We start from the raw sequence: 14,569 nt of genomic DNA, 5'->3' as shown, positions 1-14,569 counted from the left end.
TTCTTAGCTGATCTTCCCCTTTGAACTGGAGATGTCTGTTACTGCTCCCTGGTGCTGCCCTTGCTGCTACTTCTCAGCTAGCCGTTGCATTGCTTCTCAGATCACGTTTGATTCTGGTCTGCTGGCTCCTGCACATCTCCCAGGGTCTTTCATTCACTCTCCTTTGAGTTATGGAAAGGGTGTAATGGACACAATCAGTCTCTGATTATGGTAGACTCTGTATAAATGTGTGTTGAATTAGACCTTAAAAGTCTTTTGAGTCACTTGGTTTTCAATGATTTGAAATCGTCTACATGCATGATTTTGTCATTAAATAATCAACACTTCAAAGAGCCCTTTTTTGTGTGTTCCTTTCATTGTATGTCTTAAGAAATTTAAGATAATTTATGGAAATACCTAAACACTTTGAGTTTATTCTATCTTGTATATCATGTAAATGTTTGGCAAAAAAAACCCAGAAAGTCATCACAACTTTGATTTAGTGAAATGAGGCCCATTTTTGAAAGATTAGTACGAAACAGATATTAACACCTCATAAATATCATAACTAAAACCAGTGTCAACCACAAGATGATGGTGTAGTATTTAGAAACTATTCTTTCTTTGGCTCTTAGTATCACAGTCTGATTTGTATTACAGTTAGAATAGGTGTAATAGGCTTCCTCCTCACATCCCCCCAAACATATTTAGGAACAAGCTAAAGAAGAGACATATTTTCCATTTGTCTTTGTTTAAACTTCTGGTTCCCCTTATGAATACAAATATGATGAACATTTTAGTTTCTGATGAGTGTAAGACCAGAGAACACATGTGTTGAGTGTTTATTTGGTAAAATCATTCATTTGTTACACTTAAAGTTTCATTTTGTCATTTCTCTAATAAGGGATAGACTTGGATTCTGTTAGTGTGCTAATGAGTTTGTGAAGCAAAGGTTGTTTTTCTTTTGATTAAGTGCAATATGGAATATGTTAACCTTATGACTAAAGTTTAGTCCTGAAATAGTAGTTTTGTAGTAGATTAAGACTTGACAGAGGGGCCAGCGCTGTGGCATAGTAAGGTAAAGCTGCCGCCTGCAGTACTGGCATCCCATATGGGCGGCGGTTTGAGTCCTGGCTGCTTCTCTTCTGATCCAGCTCTCTGCTACGGCCTGGGAAAGCAGTAGAAGATGGCCCAAGTCCTTGGGCCCCTGCACCCACGTGGGAGACTTGGAAGAAGCTCCTGGCTCCTGGCTTCGGATGGGTGCAGCTCTGGCCGTTGCGGCCATTTGGGGAGTGGACCAGCAGATTGAAGACCTCTCTCTCTCTCTGCCTCTCCTTCTTTCTCTGTATAACTCTAACTTTCAAGTAAATAAATAAATCTTAAAAAAAAAAAAAACCTCCACAGAGAGAGTTTGGAGCAAAGCAGTGTATTTAAGCTCATGTGACATTTGTTTTCAGTGTATATGGTTTGGCTCTAACAAATCATGGAGACGAACATAGTCCTCCACATTATCCTACCAACTCATTACACATATATTACCTAAATTTTCATCTTAATATCCTTGAAACTGCTTGGCTCTGAGGATTCCATCAGCCTGGGTTAAAAATATAAGCTGCTTATTGATCTCTATATAACATTTATATTAATTGTCAAGTTATCCTATCTTAAATATAAGCTCTTAGTCTAGAGCTGTCGCTGAGCCGGTAAAGCCGCCGCCTGCAGTGCCAGCATCCCATATAGGTGCCAGTTCAAGTCTCCACCTCTCTACTTCTGATCCAGCTCTGTGCTGTGGCCTGGGAAAGCAATGGAAGATGGTCCAAGTCCTTGGGCCCCTGCACCCATGTGGGAGACCCGAAGAAGCTCCCGGCTCCTGGCTTCGGATAGGCACAGCTCTGGCCGTTGCAGCCATCGGGGGAGTGAACCAGTGGATGGAAGACCTATTTCGCTGCTTCTGCCTCTCTGTAACTCTGCCTTTCAAATAAATAACAAATATTAAAAAGAAACAAGGTATGTTATTACTTTCTTGATTCCTTTCAAAGTTTACTAGTATATGCTGGTTATTTTCAAAATGAATATGATGCCAAATTTTTACTAAATTTTTATGATAAGCAAATGATCTGACAGTGTTTTGAAAAATAGTGCCTTTTATGTTTGATCTAAAGTGCTTGGCCATTTTCTGCTGCTTTTCCAGGTGCATTATCTGGGAGCTGGATTGGAAGCAGAGCAGCCCAGCCTCCAATCAGCACTCCAATATGGGATGCCAGCATCACAGACAGCGACTTAACCCACTGTGCCACAACACTGGCTCCAAGTGTGTTCCTTCTTTGCTTGCTTGCTTGCTTGCTTGCTTGCTTTCTTTCTTTCTTTCTTTCTTTCTCTCTCTCTCCCTTCCTTCCTTCCTTCCTTTTTTTTTTTTTTTTTTTGACAGGCAGAGTTAGAGAGAGAGAGAGAGAGAAAGGTCTTCCTTTTTCATTGGTTCACCACCCCCATCCCCAAATGGCCGCTACAGCTGGTGAGCTGGTGCGCTGCGCCGATCCGAGCCAGGAGCCAGGTGCTTTCTCCTGGTCTCCCACGCAGGTGCAGGGCCCAAGCACTTGGGTCATCTTCTACTGCACTCCCGGGCCACAGCAGAGAGCTGGACTGGAAGAGGGGCAACCGGGACAGAATCCGGCGCCCCAACCAGGACTAGTACCTGGGGTGCTGGCGCCGCAGGTGGAGGATTAGCCTAGTGAGCTGCGGCGTCGGCCCGGCACCTATCTTTCTTAAATTAGGGCTAATTATTTGACTAAGTCCAGACAGCAGGACACAGTACTATTTTTCAATCCAGTGATACCTCACCTGATTTTTTGAGAGTCACTGTAGTCCTCTTGAGGTACTACCTAACCAGAACCATAAAAATATTTTTGTAGTTTTTAGAAGATGGTTTTTTAGAAGAAAAATAATTTTTTTCTGTGTTATTTCTAAATGACTTATCTATTAAAAAATCTTAAATATTTTAAAAGTCTGAACTACCCGAAAGTGTGGAGGAAGAGTCAACACTACATCTGTTTGTCATGCACTTCAACAATGTCACTTGCTATTAATGGCATTTCTGCTTCCGTATCCAGTCATGTTTAAATGTGTTATTCAACTATTGAGTTAGGCAGTTTAACTTGGTGTAGTAATAAACAGAAATAGTAACATCTCTCCCCCACCCCACACACACACATGCAAACTTTCTAAGGGCTGGCGTAGTGGCCCAGCGGGTTAAGCAGCTGCCTGGGACACAGGCATCCCACATGAACAGGGGTTTAAGTCCTGACAAAGCTGTGGGAGATGACCCCCGTGGGAGACTCAGATGGAGTTCCAGGCTCCTGGCTTCAGTCTGGCCCAGCACAGGCCATTACAGCCATTTGGGGGAGTGCATCAGCAGATGGAAACTCACGCACGCTCTCTTGCTCACTCTCTCTCTTTCTAACTCTGCCTTTAAAATAAATAAATTTCTTTAAAAATTACAAAAAGCTGCTTTCCATTCTTGCAGCCGTCTTTTCCTCTACTGCTTGTGTTGATGTCTCAGGAAAGGAGAACTGCAGTAAGCTTGGCGTGCCTGCCTTTATCAAACTGACCCCATGATAATTACAACTTCCTCTTCCCTTATTCTTTTTATATAAATCACACATCAGCATTTTAGATTTCCCCTTTCTATTTCTAGTTCTCCAGCTACAGCTACAGGAGTTGTCAATGATCGCCGCTGTTTGAGATGTGCCTGTTCATTCTCTCATTCATTTGAATTTGCCTCCCTGATGTAAGTGAGGGCTTGGTGAGACAGGGCTGGGTTAATGTGTGTGTGTGTGGGGGGGGGGGGGGGGATAACAAAATCTGATATCCCAGAAGAGCTGAAATAAAGAACTGACAGCCAAGCTGGGAAATACCAGGAGGACAAAGGTGGAACCAGGGTAAGCGATAGTTGAATTTATTATTAGCTGAAGTGCCCTTCAAAAGAGGGGTAGTGGAATGCTGGGGATGAAGCACACACTGAGAATCAGGACATGGAATAGAATAAGTAAGTTCGTAAGAAGCAGCAGGAGGGAGAAGTCTAGAAAGATTCCTCGGGGCCAGCGCTGTGACGTAGCAGGTAGAGCCGCTGCCTGCAAAGCCAGCATTCCACATGGGCGCTGGTTCAAGACCCGGCTGCTTCACTTCCGATCCAGCTCTCTGCTATGGCCTGGGAAAGCAGTAGAAGGTGGCCCAAGGCCTTGGGCCCCTGTACCTGTGTGGGAGACCTGGAAGAAGCTCCAGGCTCCTGGCATAGGATTGGTGTAGCTCCGGCCATTATGGCCAATTGGGGAGTGAACCAGCAGATGGAAGACCTCTCTCTCTGTCTCTGCCTCTCCTTCTCTCTGGGTAAATCTGACTTTCAAATAAATAAATAAATAAATCTAAAAAAAAAAAAAAAAGAAAGATTCCTCATGAGGCTTATGGGTAGCCATGGGGGTTTCTAATAAAGCACCTGAGGCTATTCTTATGGATGGAACTGAATCAGTTCAGAACACAAAGACTGTTTAGATATATTTGATCAACAGTTGTTTGCACATTCACTGAGCCAGGCTCAGGTAATACAAAGAAAATACAGGCATTGTACTTTGACAGGTATTATTTGATACTATATTCTTTCTTTAAAAAATATTTATTTATTTATTTGAAAGAGGGGAATACACAGAGAGAGAGATCTTCCATCTGCTGATTCACTCCGCAGATGGCCGCAACATCCAGGGGTGGAGCTTCTTCGAGGTCTCCTATGTGGGTGGCAGGGGCCCATAATACTGGGTCATCTTCTGCTACTTTTCCCAGGCCATTAGCAGGTAGCTGGATCATAAATGGAACAGCCGGGACACGGACCAGCACATATATGGGATGCCGGCATCAAAGGCAGTGGCTTCACTTGCTAAACCACAACAGCTGCCCCGGAGAGTATATTATTTTATAACTTAAAGACTTTTAGGGGGCTGGCGCCATGGCGCAGTATGTTAATCCTCCGCCTGCAGTGCTGGCATCCCACATGGGCACCAGTTCTAGTCCCCGCTGCTCCTCTTCCAATCCGGCTCTCTGCTGTGGCCTGGGATAGCAGTGGAGGATGGCCCAAGTGCCTGGGCTCCTGCACCCACGTGGGAGACCGGGAAGAGGCACCTGGCTCCTGGCTTCGGATCAGCACAGCTCTGGCGGTTGCAACCATCTGGGGAGTGAACCAGCAGATGGAAGACCTTTCTCTCTGTCTCTCCCTCTCACTGTCTATAACTGTGCCTCTCAAATAAAGAAAATCTTAAAAAAAAAAAAAAAGACTCAGGACATTTGCCATCATATGGAAACTGAGACTTATAAATATCTTTTTTTTAAATGTCAGGTTTTTTGTCCATTCATTTAATTTTTTATTGTTTAAAAGTCAGAGTTAGAGAGAGAGAGAGAGAGAGAGAGAGAGATCTTCCATGTGCTGGTTCATTCACTAGATGGCTGCAACAGCCAGGGATGAGCCAGGCCAAAGCCAGGAGCCAGGAGCCTCATCTAGGTCTCACACATGGGTGGCAGGGGCCCAAACACTTGGGCCATCTTATGCTGCTTTACCAGGCACATTAGCAGGGAGGTGGATGGGGAGTGGAGCATCCAGGACTTGAACTGGTGCCCATATTGGATGCCAGCACTGCTGGCAGAAGTTTTACTTACTATGCCACGATGCCGGCCCTATAAATGCCTTGTTAAAATAAATACACTTATGGAAAATGTGGTACAGCTCGGCCAAATGCAGTTTCTTGTGTTTTATATTAATGTTTGTACCACTTCTTAAGTTGAAAATGTCTCTTGCTTAGAAAGTATAGATAAACATCAACTAAAGAACTAGGTAATATATGGGAAAAAGCAACCTAACCTTTGTGCATAATAAGCTGGCTTAGAAGGTATATATGAATTATGACTAAAAAAAGGATCTTAACAATTTGAAGTTGGTTTCCTAAAGTAACTAATCCACACTCAACATCCTCAGGAAAGTCTCTGAAACCAAAAACAGACATATAATCTTACCTGGATTAATATATATTCTATATTTATAATATATAATCATGTCACATTTCTGCTTGGAATGTTTCAGGTCAAGTAAGGTTACAATGATTACAAAAAAGGATTTTAAACAAGAAATTAAAATGGATGAGGTTTCTTTTGCTTGTTTGTTTAATGAATCTTGTTTTAGAAAGATTATTAAATATATATACATATATATACATATATATATAAGATGAGCACAAATATTGAATAAATTCTGAATACAAAAATTATGGAGTACCCCTTTAAATTTTTTAAAAGAGGTAAATTTTAGGATAACTAAAACTTACTACTCCACCATAAGGTGATGTTTTTCATCTTAAATGCATATTGTGTGATTCACAATATCTGTTCTTCTTCCTGTACCTCTGCAGAGAATTATGGAGTTCTTGTCATAACAAACAAACATTTAATGGATGGGAGTGGAATCAAAATGGCAGCTGAGTAAGAGACACTGGCGACCACCGGCCATGGAAATGGTCAAATTCTTAGACACATATACCTCACTAAGATTGAATCATGAGAAAACAGAATACCTACAAAGACCAGTAACAAGTAGCAGGATTGAATAAGAAATAAAAAAATCTCTCACCAAAGAAAACCCCAGGACTAGATACCTTTACTTACTGATTTTTAAAACTCTCTCTCTCTCTCGATTTATTTATTTATTTATTTATTCATTTATTTATTTGAAAGGCAAAGTTACAAAGAGGCAGAGAAAGAAAGAGGTCCTCCATCCATTGGTTCACTCCCCAAATGGCCACAATAGCCAGAGCTGGGCCAAAGTGCTTGGGCGCCTGCCATGCATGTGGGAGTCCCAGATGGAGTTCCAGGCTCCTAACTTCAGCCTGGCCCAGTTCTGGTATTGTGGGTGATTAGGAGTGAACCAGCAGATGAAAGATCTCTCTTTCCTTCTCTGTCTCACCCTCTGTCTAAAACTCTGCTTTTCAAATAAATAAATATTAAAAACAAAACAAAGTAAAATAAAACCTTGATGAACAGATACAAAACTTCTCAAAAAAAATACTAGCAAATCAGGGCAGAGATTGCGGTACAGTTAGGTACAGGGTTTGGCTGCACTTGGGACACCTACATCCTGCATCAGAGTGTCTGTTTGAGTCCTAGCTATTCCCCTTCCCATCCAGCTTCCTGCTAATGAATCCTGGGAGGCAGCAGGCGATGATTCAAGTACTGAGACCCTGCCCCATATAGAACTCCAAGATAGAATCCCAGGCTGCTGGCTTCAGCCTTGTCCAGCCCTGGCTTTTGTGGGTATTTGGGGAATCGGCAGATGAAAGATCTCTCTTCTTTGTCTCTTCCTCCCTCCCTCTCTGTCACTGTGCCTTTCAAACAAATAAGTAAATCTTTAAAAAAAAAAAATTGATGGGGGCCGGAACTGTGGCATAATGGGTAAAGCTGCTGCCTGCAATGCTGGCATCCCATCTGGGCGCTGGTTCAAGTCCCAGCTGCTCCATTTCCAATCAAGCTCTCTGCTATGGCCTGGGAAAGCAGTAGAAGATGGCCCAAGTCCTTGGAACCCTGCACCTGAGTGGAAGACCCAGAAGAAGCTCTTGGCTCCTGGCTTTGGATCAGTGCATCTCTGGCCATTGTGACCAATTGGGGAGTGAGCCAGTGGATGGAAGACCTCTCTCTCTCTGCCTCTCCTTCTCTGTGTAACTCTGACTTTCAAATAAATAAATAAGTCTTTGAAAAAATGTTTGAAAACAAACCCAGAAAATCAAATTCAATAGCATATTGATCACTCACTATGATCAAGTGGAATTTGTCCCAGGGATGCAAGGATGGTTCAATCTACACATATAAATGTGACATACTGTATCAACAGAACAAAGAACAATAATCACATGCTCATCTCAAAAGCTTTAGAAAAGGATTTAATGAAATTCAATACCCTTCCATGATAAAAACTGTTCAAACTAGTTATAAAAGGAACATAATAAAGTCTATAGATGACAAACCAACAGCTAACATCATTTTGAATGGAGAAAAGCTGAAGGCTTTGTAAGATCTGTAACAAGACAGGATGCCCACTTTCATTTTTTTTTTCAACAGTAATAGTAATGTAGGTCCTAGCTAGAGCAATTAGGCAAGAGAAAGAAAAAACAAGCATCCAAATTGGAAAGAAGTCAAGCTGTCACTGTTTGCAGATAACATGATTCTACATATAGAAACCCCAAAGACACAAGCAAAAAGCTTTAGAACCAATAAACAAGTTTAATAAGTTGCAGGATACAAAGTCAATGCATAAAAATCAGTAGCACTGGAGCTGGCGCTGTGGCTCACTTGGCTAATCCTCCACCTGAGGTGCCAGCATCCCATATGGACGCCAGGTTCTAGTCCTGGTTGCTCCTCCAGTCCAGCTCTCTGCTTTGGCCCAGGAAGGCAGTGGAAGATAGCCCAAGTGCTTGGGCCCCTGCACCCGCATGGGAGACCAGGAGAGGCACCTGGCTCCTGGCTTTGGATCGGCATAACTCTAGCCGTATTGGCCATTTGGGGAGTAAACCAATGGAAGGAAGACCTTTCTCTGTCTCTTTTTCTCTCACTGTCTAACTCTATCTGTCAAAAAAAAAAAAGTTTAAAAAAATCAGCAGCACTGTTAAACATCAATAGGGAGTTATTTGAAAAAGAAATCAATCAATCCCATTTCCAATAGCCACAATACACACATACATACGTACATACATGGGAATAAATTTAACCAAGGAAGCAAAATATCTCTATAATGAAAACTATAAATCATTAATGAAAAAAACATGGAAGACATAAAGAAATGAAATGATATCCCATGTTCATGGGTTAAAAGATTTAATATTATTTAAGTGTTCATACTGCTCAAAGCAATTTACAAATTCAATGCAGTCCCTATTAAAATCCAGGACCTTTTTCACAGAACTAGAAAAAAAATGCTACTAAAATTTGTATGGAGCCACAAGAGACCCCAGTCAGCCACAGGGATCTTGACCAAAAAGAACAAAGCAAGAGGAGCTACACTACCTGACTTTAAAATATATTACAAAGTTACAGCAATTGAAACAGCATGGTATTGGCATAAAAACAGATCCATAGTTCAATGGAACAAAGTAAAGACTCTAGAGAGTCAGCACTCAAAGGTGCTGAGAACATGCACTGGAGAAAGGGTAGTCTTTCTTTTTATAGAAAGATTTTATTTAGCTGGCGCCGTGGCTCAACAGGCTAATCCTCCGCCTTGCGGCGCTGGGACACCGGGTTCTAGCCCCGGTCAGGGCGCCGGATTCTGTCCCGGTTGCCCCTCTTCCAGGCCAGCTCTCTGCTATGGCCAAGGAGTGCAGTGGAGGATGGCCCAGGTGCTTGGGTCCTGCACCCCATGGGAGACCAGGAGAAGCACCTGGCTCCTGCCTTCAGATCAGCGCAGTGCGCTGGCCGCAGCGTGCTGGCCATGGCGGCCAATGGAGGGTGAACCAACAGCAAAGGAAGACCTTTCTGTCTCTCTCACTGTCCACTCTGTCAAAAAAAAAAGATTTTATTTAATAAATATAAATTTCATACGTACAACTTTTCGATTATAGTGGTTCTTCCCCCCATACCCAACCTCCCATCCCCCAAACTGTGCCACCTCTTACTCCCTCTCCCATCCCATTCTTCATTAAGATTCATTTTCAATTATCTTTATATACAGAAGATCAACTCTATACTTAGTAAAGATTTCAACAGTTTGCACAGAAGGGTAGCCTTTTAAATAAAATATTCTGGGAAAATCAGATATCCATATGCAAAAGAATGAAACTAGACCCTCACTCCAGAAAGGTTCTTGTCAGAAAGACACACGATAACAAGTGTTGGTAAGGATGTGGGGAAGAGGGAAGCCTTGCATATTGTTGGCAGAGGATTTAAATTAGTACAGCCATTGTGGTACTGCGGAAAATAGTATGGAGGTTCCTCAAAAAATAACTAAAAATAGAACTACCTTATTATCTAGCAATCCTACTCCTGGGTATAAATCCAAGGAAAATGACATCCATCGGTTGAAGAGACATTTGCACTTCCAAGTTAATTGCAGCATTATTCACAATAGCCAGGAAATACAAACAGCCCAACTGTCCATCTACTGATGACTGGATAAAGAAAATGTGGTACATATCCACGGTGAAATATTACTTGGTCATAAAAAGGGTGAAATCTTGTTAATTGCAAATGACATGGTTAGAAGTGGTTGGACCATGGTTGTTAAATGAAATGAGACAATTACAGAAAGACAAATATTGCATGATCTCAGCCATGTGTGGAATCTAAAAAGTATATGATCTCATAGAAGATAAAAATATAATTGTGGTTACCAGAGGCTGGGGAGACAGGTGTGTGGGGAGAGGTTGGTTGACAAGTTACTAGGTTATAGCTATTTATAGCTAGACAGGAGTAAGAAGTTCTGAGATTTTTTTTATTGCACAGCAGGGTAACTATACATAATGTGCTGTATATTTCTCTATTTTTAAAAAAAAATCCTGATAGGAGAAAAAACAAACACATATATTGGATGACAAGCACACAGTGAAATGAAGTGTAAACAAGTATCTACCTGTACACTAAAACTGAAAGGAGGGGCTGGCATTTGGCCCAGCAGTTAAGCTGTCAGTTGGAATGCCTGCAACATGTACTGGAGTACCTAGGTTGGATCTCAGGCTTCACCTCCCTATTCCATCTTCCTGCTGGTGTGGACCCTGAGAGGCAGCAGATGATAGGCCAAGTGGATGAGTCCCTGTCACTGGCTTGGAAGACCCGACTGAGTTCCCAGCTCCTGGCTTCGAACTGGTCCAGTCCTGACTGTTGCAGGCATTTGGGGAATGAAGTAGCAGATGGGAGCTTTCCCTGTTTCTTGGTCTCCATCTGTCTCTTTGCCTCTCAAATAAAAAATAAAAATCATAAAAAAGAGGAAAAGGAAAAAGAGATTATTATAACCTGGTAATGAAGATTAAGTGAATGTTAGTGTTTAAAATAATACATCTTGGTTTATTTACACTCATTGGCAAAATAAATTATTCAGCAAATGTTAATTTGTTTCAACTTAGCATACTTTAGAGATGTATTATTCATGTGACTTTCTAAGATAAATAGAACACGCAATGTTTTTAATTTTGGCCAAATTAGGTCCCTGAAATTTGTTTGAAAGTTTACTTCTCTTTCATGGTGAAATCCAGTCATTGAAGCCTGGGAGTGAAACAATGTTGCCACCTACCGGGAAAAGCATGGTAACGATGGTGACAAAGGAAAAATGTATAGACTAATTCTCCAGTTTTACATTACGAAGTAAAAACGAAGCCAATCTGTTCACATTACATCTGTCCTGAATTGTGATTGCCAGTAAAAAAAACAGCTAATAGAATCAAGTGATTCTGCGAGGAGTCCTGTGTACCTACGGCCATTGTAGCTGTGGGCTTTCAGATAATCTTCCCTGAAATATTGTCTTTTTTTTTTTTTTTTTTTTTTGACAGGCAGAGTAGACAGTGAGAGAGAGAGACAGAGACAAAGGTCTTCCTTTTTTTCCGTTGGTTCACCCTCCAATGGCCACTGCGGCCGGCACGCTGCGGCCGGCGCACTGCGCTGATCCGAAGCCAGGAACCAGGTGCTTCCTCCTGGTCTCCCATGCAGGTGCAGGGCCCAAGCACTTGGGCCATCCTCCACCGCACTCCCGGGCCACAGCAGAGAGCTGGACAGGAAGAGGGGCAACCGGGATAGAATCCAGCGCCCCGACCGGGACTAGAACCCGGTGTCCCGGCGCCACAAGGCGGAGGATTAGCCTATTGAGCCGCAGCGCCAGCCACAACATTGTCTTGAAAATATGTAAATCCGGCCGGCGCCGTGGCTTAACAGGCTAATCCTCCGCCTTGTGGCGCCGGCACACGGGGTTCTAGTCCCGGTTGGGGCGCTGGATTCTATCCCGGTTCCCCTCTTCCAGGCCAGCTCTCTGCTATGGCCCAGGAAGGCAGTGGAGGATGGCTCAAGTGCTTGGGCCCTGCACCTGCATGGGAGACCAGGAGGAAGCACCTGGCTCCTGGCTTCAGATCAGCGAGATGCGCCGGCTGCAGAGGCCATTGGAGGGTGAACCAATGGCAAAAAGGAAGACCTTTCTCTCTGTCTCTCTCTCTCACTATCCACTCTGTCAAAAAAAAAAAAAAAAATATATATATATATATATATATATATATATAAATCCATGTGCAGCCACATCATACCCTGAATTTTCACATGCTTTTTCCTCTTCAACCCTGTTAATATGACCAATTTTATTGTCACTTCTGTTGATCTTTTACTTTTGCATATTATCTTTATTTTCATAAACTGATTTCAGAATGACTTTTTTCTATTATATCCACACCTGATTTCCCTTTTAATTTTTGCTCAAGATTCAGTCTATTCCATTTTTAAGGATTGGGAATAATATTTCTCAATCACAATCAGAAGCATTCTCATCACCAAATCTGTTGAACTAACACCCTTGGCAAGGCCACTAAAAAATCATTTTTAATGGGTACATACCCAAATACTAGTGTTCTGTACTCAGCCAACAACCGAAATTTCCCTTTCTTAAAAAAACATTTGAAATGCAGTGATGGGCATGGGAGGGAAAAGGAGGGAGTGATGGGGCAGTGGGGGATAGCCAGCAACCCACTGCACTACACCACCAGGCTGCAATTTCCCTTTTTCCTCTCCTCTCTTCTACTAATTATTTTCATACATCACTCTTTCTCCACCTGAATATAACTAAGAGCAACAATTATATCATTTTTCATGCTTCCCTCAGCAACTCTTGCCTCCACCACTAGTATTTTGCATGTGGTAGCACTCAATGTTCACGAAACAAAATGAGAAATGTGTAATGCCCCTGGAAAATGCTTTTGTTCCAGTGCAGGAATGGAGGATATCAAGCAACATTAAATGTAAAAAGGAACAGGGGATGGGTGAGGGAGTGCGTTGTGCCTCAGTGGGTTAAGCTGCCACCTGAGATAAGTGGCTTAAAAGATGCCATCTGGCTGCCCATAGAGTCCTGGCTACTCTTCTTCCAATTCAGCTTCCTGGTCTCTCACGCGGGTGCAGGGGCCCAAGGACTTGGACCATCCTCTGCTGCTGTCCCAGGCACATTAGCAGGGAGCTGGATCAGAAGTGGAGCAGCTAGGACTCAAACCGGCACCCATAGGGGATACTGGTGCCGCAGGCAGGAGCTTTAACCAGCTGTGCCACAGCACCTGCACCGCACTAGCAACATTTCTAAAGATTTTATTTATTTAAAAAGTATAGTTACAGGGAGAGAGAGAGAGGAATAGAGAGCGACCGAGCTATCTTCCATTCACTGGTTCACCCCCCAGATGGCTGCAATGGCTGGGTCTGGGCCAGGACAAAGCCAGAAGCCAAGAGCTTCTTTCAGGTCTCCCATGTGAGTTCAGGGGCCCAAGCATTTGAACCATCTTTCACTGCTTTTCCAGATGCAACTAGCAACATTTCAGGTGATCAAGTGTCACATACGGCTAGCAGCCATGTGAACAGTGCAAATATAAAACAAAAATATAAACACATCTATCATTGCAAAAAGCTGTATTGTAGGAGCTGGTGTTAAGGTGTAATGGGTGAAGCTGCTGCCTGCAACGCTGGCATCCCATGTGGGTCCTTTTGTGATCCAGCTCTCTGCTATTGGCCTGGGAAAATCAGTAGAAGATGGTCCAAAGTGCTTGGGCCCCTGCACCCACATGGGAGATTTGGATAAAGCTCCTGACTCCTGGCTTCAACCTGGCCCAGCTCTGGCTGTTGGGGTCATTTGGGGAGTGTACGAGCAGATGGAAGACCTCTATCTCTCAGTCTCTCCTTGCTTGTAACTCTGACTTTCAAACAAATTAATAAATCTAGGACAGGGAGAAGGAGGAAGGGGGGGAGGGGGGGAAACCACCAAAGACAACAGGGGCGATACAAACAAGGAAATCAGAAAATTCTGGTCTCTAATACCTACAGCTGCAGGGAATGGTGAACACAGCCTGAGCCCTGGGTGGATATAGGTAAAACCTCACAGTAAAAGACTGTTTAATTCCAATGTATCTCATCCAGCTCTCAGTAAAACACTACAAGGCATACTGAAAGACAAAAAACAGTTTGAAGAGGCAGAGCAAGCAACAGAACTAGACTCGGATACAGCAAGAATGTAGAATCATCACACCATGATGTTGATTTATGTGTTAGGGGCTCGAATGGAAAAATGGAAAAATGAATAATATAAACAGAGAAATAGAAATAAGAAAGAATCCAAAGAAAATACTGTAAATACGAAACACTGCAACAGAAATGAAGAATGCCCTAGTGGGCTCCTCAGCAGAAACCACAGGGCCAAAGAGTCTGAATCTGCAAATCTAAAATGCAAAGAAAAATAATTTAAAAAGAATGGAGTATGTAAGAACTGAGGGAGAATTACAAAAAGCATAACGGAAATATCAAAAGAAAAAGAACAAAAGAAATATTTGAAGCAACGACTGAGAATTTCCCA

This window comes from Lepus europaeus, chromosome 1, assembly GCF_033115175.1.
Source record: "Lepus europaeus isolate LE1 chromosome 1, mLepTim1.pri, whole genome shotgun sequence".
NCBI classification, from domain to species: domain Eukaryota; kingdom Metazoa; phylum Chordata; class Mammalia; order Lagomorpha; family Leporidae; genus Lepus; species Lepus europaeus.
This window is presented reverse-complemented; position numbering follows the sequence as displayed.